Below are 5,971 nucleotides of genomic sequence, written 5' to 3'. Positions count from 1 at the left end.
CCCCCCGGGGGGGGGGGGGGGGGGGGGGGGTTGTTGTTTCCCATCAGCTGCTGCTGCTGCCTAGATGGTGTGTGCATGTGTGTGCAGGCATGTGTGTGAATGCAGCGCATATGTATATGAATGGGGGGTGGGTTACAGAATCGAGACACCAATGCATATCCGGCATTAAAGTGTAAGTCGGCATCAGCAGGAACACAGTGCGCACACAGGATGTGCAGAGAAAGTCCCTCCCGCAGACACAGCCCAGGCCCTGCCTCAGCCGGCACCTGACAGGAGACAGGTTTTGTCCTGGGGTCGCCCACACCCCTTCTTAAGATGAGGGTGCCTTTGGAAGAGGAGTGGTTTAAGCTTCTATTACTTTGCTTTACAGAGAGAATTGTGATGGACAATTAAGAAGGTTCTGGAACACCAGACCCCAGGTTGTGAGTGGGGAAAGGATGAACAAGAGGGAGAGAGGCTGCCAGAGGGGAGCTTGGTCCTTTGAGCATCATTTGCGCAACTTTGCTTGGAGGTCGGGAGCTGACCCCTCTCCTCACGGCGCCGCTCCGCGGGCCCGGCCGCGTCAGCTCCCTGAGAGGAAGCGGGTCTCGGGGGCTCAGGCCTGGCCATTTCCTGGTGTGGAGACCAGAAGCAGCCACCGATTCAGCCACAAAGCACCGGTAGGATGGGGTCTGCATGCCTGCTCCAGAGGGCCCCGCAGGGAGCCTGCAGGGTGCGGGGTGAGGTCGTGGGAGGGGCAGAGAGAGGCATGAAGGATGGAGAGTGGGAAACAGAGAGAGGGAGGGAGAGAGAGGGGAGGGCAGGTTATGCATCTGGAAAATTACTGCAGTCTCATGGCTTCTGCAGCTTCAAAGCAGGATGAGTCATCAGCTGGTTGCCTAGGCAACGGCTATTTTCCTCCCGCTGCTGATCAATTTCATCTGCACAAATGTCCCATGAAACCGTGAGCTGTGAAGATAATACACCCGAGTCACAGAAAGCCTAGCCAACCGAGGGCTGCCTTTCCAGTTCGGAGCCAGACCGCCTGTGCCTGACCCTCCACCTCCCAGACCCCAGCCCCGCGCCACGTCCATGCTGCCAACAGCCAGGCCTTCCAACGCGGCAAGCACATCATTACGTTTCCTCTTCATCCTCACCGAAGGATGAGGATGAGAAGTGAAACGGTTAAGTGACTTGGCTGCCATCAGTGAGCTCCGCAGAGCTGGGCTGGCACGTGGGCGCTCAGATGCTGTGCCCACTCCTGCCCGGCACAGTGGCATGGGCCTGACCACACCCTGTCCGGCTCTGGACCCTCCACTCCTCAGAGCTGTGCCCAGAGGCCTCAGGCTGCCAAACACCAACTCGCCTTGTCAGCTCATTCCAGGCGGAGCCTGCCTGCCCTGGGGCCTCAGGGACCACCGCCCGGAACCTGCAACCTAAGACTTCAGAGGGAATCCGGGAGTCTGAGTCTGAACGTCACAGCTTAATTTTGAAAATGGTGCCAGATATTTCAACTAATTTTATCCTCACTCTTTCCTGGCCCTGACCCATCAGCCTCAGTCCCCTCCCCACGCACCTCTTGTTCCTTCAAAGAGAAGTGACCTTGCATCTCCCACCACGAAATAAAAACGCTGTAAGTCGTAGCCTTACGGAAATGCTTCTGGGAACGAATTCACAAAAGGTCCTCGCCAGCTCTTCCTGCAAACAGTGCCAGGCGGGGTGGGAAGGAGGAATCCGAAGAACCAGAATTACGCATTTTCATCAAACTCTTATAAGATGTCGTGGCTGGCCCGCAGCCAGCTAGCATATAAAATGAAATATACTGATGATCACCAAAAATGAGGAGTCTTGCCTTAAGCCCACCTGCCTGCCTGAGCCAGGATGGCATCACTTCCTGGTGAGCTGCCTGACAGTTTTCCTGCCCCTGTGAAAGCCACATTTCTCTTCCTGTGTCTGAGCCCACATGTTTTGTGCACATGTCTGCATGTCTGCGCTAGCGGCAACGGGGCTGAGCGAGGACCTACGCGTGCCAGGCGTTCTCCTTGGTCTGCATGTCTGCGCTAGCGGCAACGGGGCTGAGCGACGTGCCAGGCGTTCTCCTTATGTAAACTCATGTACACCTCAGCGGACTTGTGACAGGGGTATGATTGCTAATATTGTCCTTTTATAGATGAAGAAGCTGTGGCTCAAAGAACATAAGAATTTTGCCTAAGACCATACAACTAATAAAAGTAACCCTAGCAATGGGCCTAGAATGGTAATTGATATAGCCACACAGCCCTGGCCGCTGTGGCTCAGTGGTTGAGTGTCAATCCATGAATCAAGAGGTCACCTTTCGATTCCCAGTCAGGGCACATGCCCGGGTTGGGGGCTCGGTCCCCAGTAGGGGGTGTGTAAGAGGCAGCCCATCGATGATGTTTCTATCTCATTGATGTTTATATCTCTCTATCCCTCTCCCTTCCTCTCTCTCTGGAAATCAATAAAAACATATTTTTAAAATATCCACACATTCACCCAACACCTTTATTTCAGCATGGGACCACTTTTTTCAATGAATTCGATTGGGCGTTAACACCATGTGACCAGAGAGGGGAAACTATGTTGAATCCTTAAAGACTTTCTCTTTCCCACTTAGGAGATGATGAAAGACAGTGGAGGGTCTGTCTTAATTTTGTTTTAGCCAAAATTAATTCTCACCATTTAACCTCTCAAAAGCACTATGTTATGAGTCAGAATTATTTACAAACCAAGTCAGAGACATTTTAGATTTTTTTAATCCATCCATCCCCTCAACAACAGGGGCTGGATGACAGCAATTAGTTCTTTTCTCCAGGAATAAGTCACTACGTTCATTCTAATGATTACACATGAAGTCATATTAGAGTATTTGAACAATGTGCTTGTCTTCAATGATTGAGTTTAAGAAAAAAATTCTGATTGAGTGAGTGAAAATTCAGTCTAATCTTAGTCAACCTTTACATACAAACATGCATCTAAAGAAAATGAGGCCAGGCCACAAAAAAACCACTGTGCTGAGGTCTCCTGAATCACTTAAATATGGCCCGCAACTTGGACAGCACCTCTGTGACACTCTCATGCTCACTAATTAGATGCCTCATTGCCTGTCCATTAAAAACGTAAGGATGGTTCACAGTGGTTTTATGAGGAACAAAATTTCCTCAAGTTACTCCATTTTTCAATATTAAAATTCACAAGTAAAACTGTTTACTTTCTTAGAGCTGTGTGCTTTGCCTTACTCTATGATTGTGGTTAGAAAGTTAAGTATAAATCATGTTTTTGCAACCTAAGACACATTTCCCCATTCATTTTTTTTCAATGAGTTTAAGAAAAAAATTCTGATTGAGTGAGTGAAAATTCAGTCTAATCTTAGTCAAGCTTTGCATACGAACATGTATCTGAAGAAAATGAGTCCAGGCCACAAAGAAACCACCGTGCTGAGGTCTCCTGAATAACTTAAATATGGCCCCCAACTTGGACAGCACCTCTGTGACACTCCAAGGATGGTTAACAGTGGTTTTATGAGGAACAAAATATCCTCAAGTTACTCCATTTTTTACAATATTAAAATTCACGAGTAAAACTGTTTACTTTCTTAGAGCTGTGTGCTTTGCCTTACTCTATGATTGTGGTTAGAAAGTTAAGTATAAATCATGTTTTTGCAACCTAAGACACATTTCCCCATTCATTTTTTTTTTTCAGTATATGTTCCCATTCATTTGTGTGATTAATGTATATAGGCATTTTTTCTGAAGGAAATGTAAATTTTATTAACTATAAATGGCATAAGTTTGCTATTATTAAAATACTTGAGGCCCAGTGCACAAAATTCATGCACTGGAGGGGGGGGTCCCTCAGCCCGGCCTGCGCTCTCTCGCAGTCAGGGACCCCTCAGGGGATGTCCACCTGCCGACTTGTGGCTGGATGGCCTTCTGCTGCCGCACAGCCTGCTGCTTGAGCTTCAGCAGCTGCTGCACGTGCATGGGCTGGGCCACCACGGTCTGTCCTGCAAACACCATCGAGTGGGTGAGTCAAGCGCAGAGGCAGGCTCACCCTGAGCTCCCTGCACTTCCCTGAGTCACTGAGCTGTTCAAACTGACTGCCTTCTACAGAGAACGGCACCGAGGCAGGCTCACCCTGAGTTCCCTGCACTTCCCTGAGTCACTGAGTTGTTCAAACTGACTGCCTTCTACAGAGAACTGCACAAGGATCAGGCCTAAGCCGGCAGTCGGACATCCCTCTCACAATCCAGGACCCCTGGGGGATGTAGCAGTGCACCAAGTGGCAGGCGTCAGGGTGAAGCCCAAATCGGAGCCAGGCACCACGCTGTTTGTGCTCATCCCGGCCCCCTGCGCCTGCTGCCAGGCAGTCGGACATCCCTCTCACAGTCCAGGACCCCTGGGGGATGTAGCAGTGCACCAAGCGGCAGGCGTCCAGGGTGGAGCCCAAATCGGAGCCAGGCACCACGCTGTTCGTGCTCATCCCGGCCCGCTGCGCCTGCTGCCACTGACTGAGGGGCACTCCCCCTGTGGGAGCACACTGACCACCAGGGGGCAGCTCCTGCGTTGAGTGTCTGCCCCCTGGTGGTCAGTGCGCATTATAGTGACCAGTCGTTCAGGTCATTCCACCGTAACAGTTGCTTAGGCTTTTACTATATAGATTAGGATTTTAAACATGGTGACCTCAAGAAGGTCTGTGAAAGCTCGAAGACAGGATAGCAAGTTAGGACAAAAAGAACAAAAAGCCACTGGAAGCTGGGGTCTTGGCTAAGTACTGAGTGGAAGCAAAGGCCATCTGTGGCCGACCAAAGAGAAACGGGGCCGTGGAGGTAAGCAAAGCCAGGCCTCGAAAGGCTTTACCTAGGACACATCCAGAAAAATCCACTAGGGAGTGACACGACCCATCTGCAGATTGACTTGAGGAAGATGACTGTCAGCGTGAAGGCAGGAAGGGTTACGGGAACCCAGGCGGGAAGCAAGGCAGGACTAACCCAAGGCCGCACCAGAGAGGATGGGGAGCAGCGATGAACATGGAGAGGTCAGCGACGCGGATGCTGCAGAGACTGCGACTGACCCTGGAAGGTGAGGAAGCGCAAGTAAGTGAAGGCCACCCTTGCAGAGGACAGCTAAGGGGACACGACGCCATTTAAGGGGAAGAAACAGGAGAAGGTGCGCGTTTACCAAGGACACAATACACTGAACTTCTGGAGCCTGCACTTCCTAGTGGAGCCACCCAGCAGGGAGCTCCGTGGGACCAGAACATGGGGGAGTCGGCTGGAAATAACCGGTACCCAGCACTGGAGGCTGCCACTGGCTCCAGAGAAGGTCACTCACCGTCAGCGTGTGGAGTGAGAAGGGAAACGCCGAGTGTGCGTGGGGAGTGAAGAGGCTGCCATGAGGAGGTAAGGTTAGGAGGGACCCGGAGGAAGCTGTACCTCGGGAGTCGAAGGGAAAGAGACTTTCAGGAGGAAATGGTCCATACGGCCAAAATATGTCAAAATACAGATTCCATTCTGCCCTTTAATGCCTTTAGGGACGCCTACCGAATCTCATACCACACCCACCTCTCTCACTCTCACCGTCCTCTCTCTCTCGGCCATGCTGCTCTCGAAGATGAGTGCTGTGTGTTTAATCCAGGTCCCTAACTTCTCTGAGCTCCCACGTCCTCATTCACCCCCCAGGATGTTCGGACATTAAACGAGGCAATGAGCGGAAGGTGCCTGTGGCAGGACCTGGCACAGAGCCGTTCTCCAGAAACATGGGTTGTCACCATGACTATTATTTATTACTGTGATGGTGGCTGTCCCTTCCCGCAATGATATTACTTTTCACTGGGGTATTTGCATTCAAGAGGAGACAAAGAGCCTTTAAATCCAAACAGTTCACTCCCTAGAGGTGGCATCTCCCTCCACCAGGGGCATCTGCCTCCACCTAGGGCCTCTCCCTCACCCGGGGGCCTCTCCCTCCACCTAGGG

The sequence above is a fragment of the Myotis brandtii genome, unplaced genomic scaffold, assembly GCF_000412655.1.
Source record: "Myotis brandtii unplaced genomic scaffold, ASM41265v1 scaffold64, whole genome shotgun sequence".
In the NCBI taxonomy this organism is placed as follows: domain Eukaryota; kingdom Metazoa; phylum Chordata; class Mammalia; order Chiroptera; family Vespertilionidae; genus Myotis; species Myotis brandtii.
Note: the sequence above shows the minus strand (reverse complement) of the source record.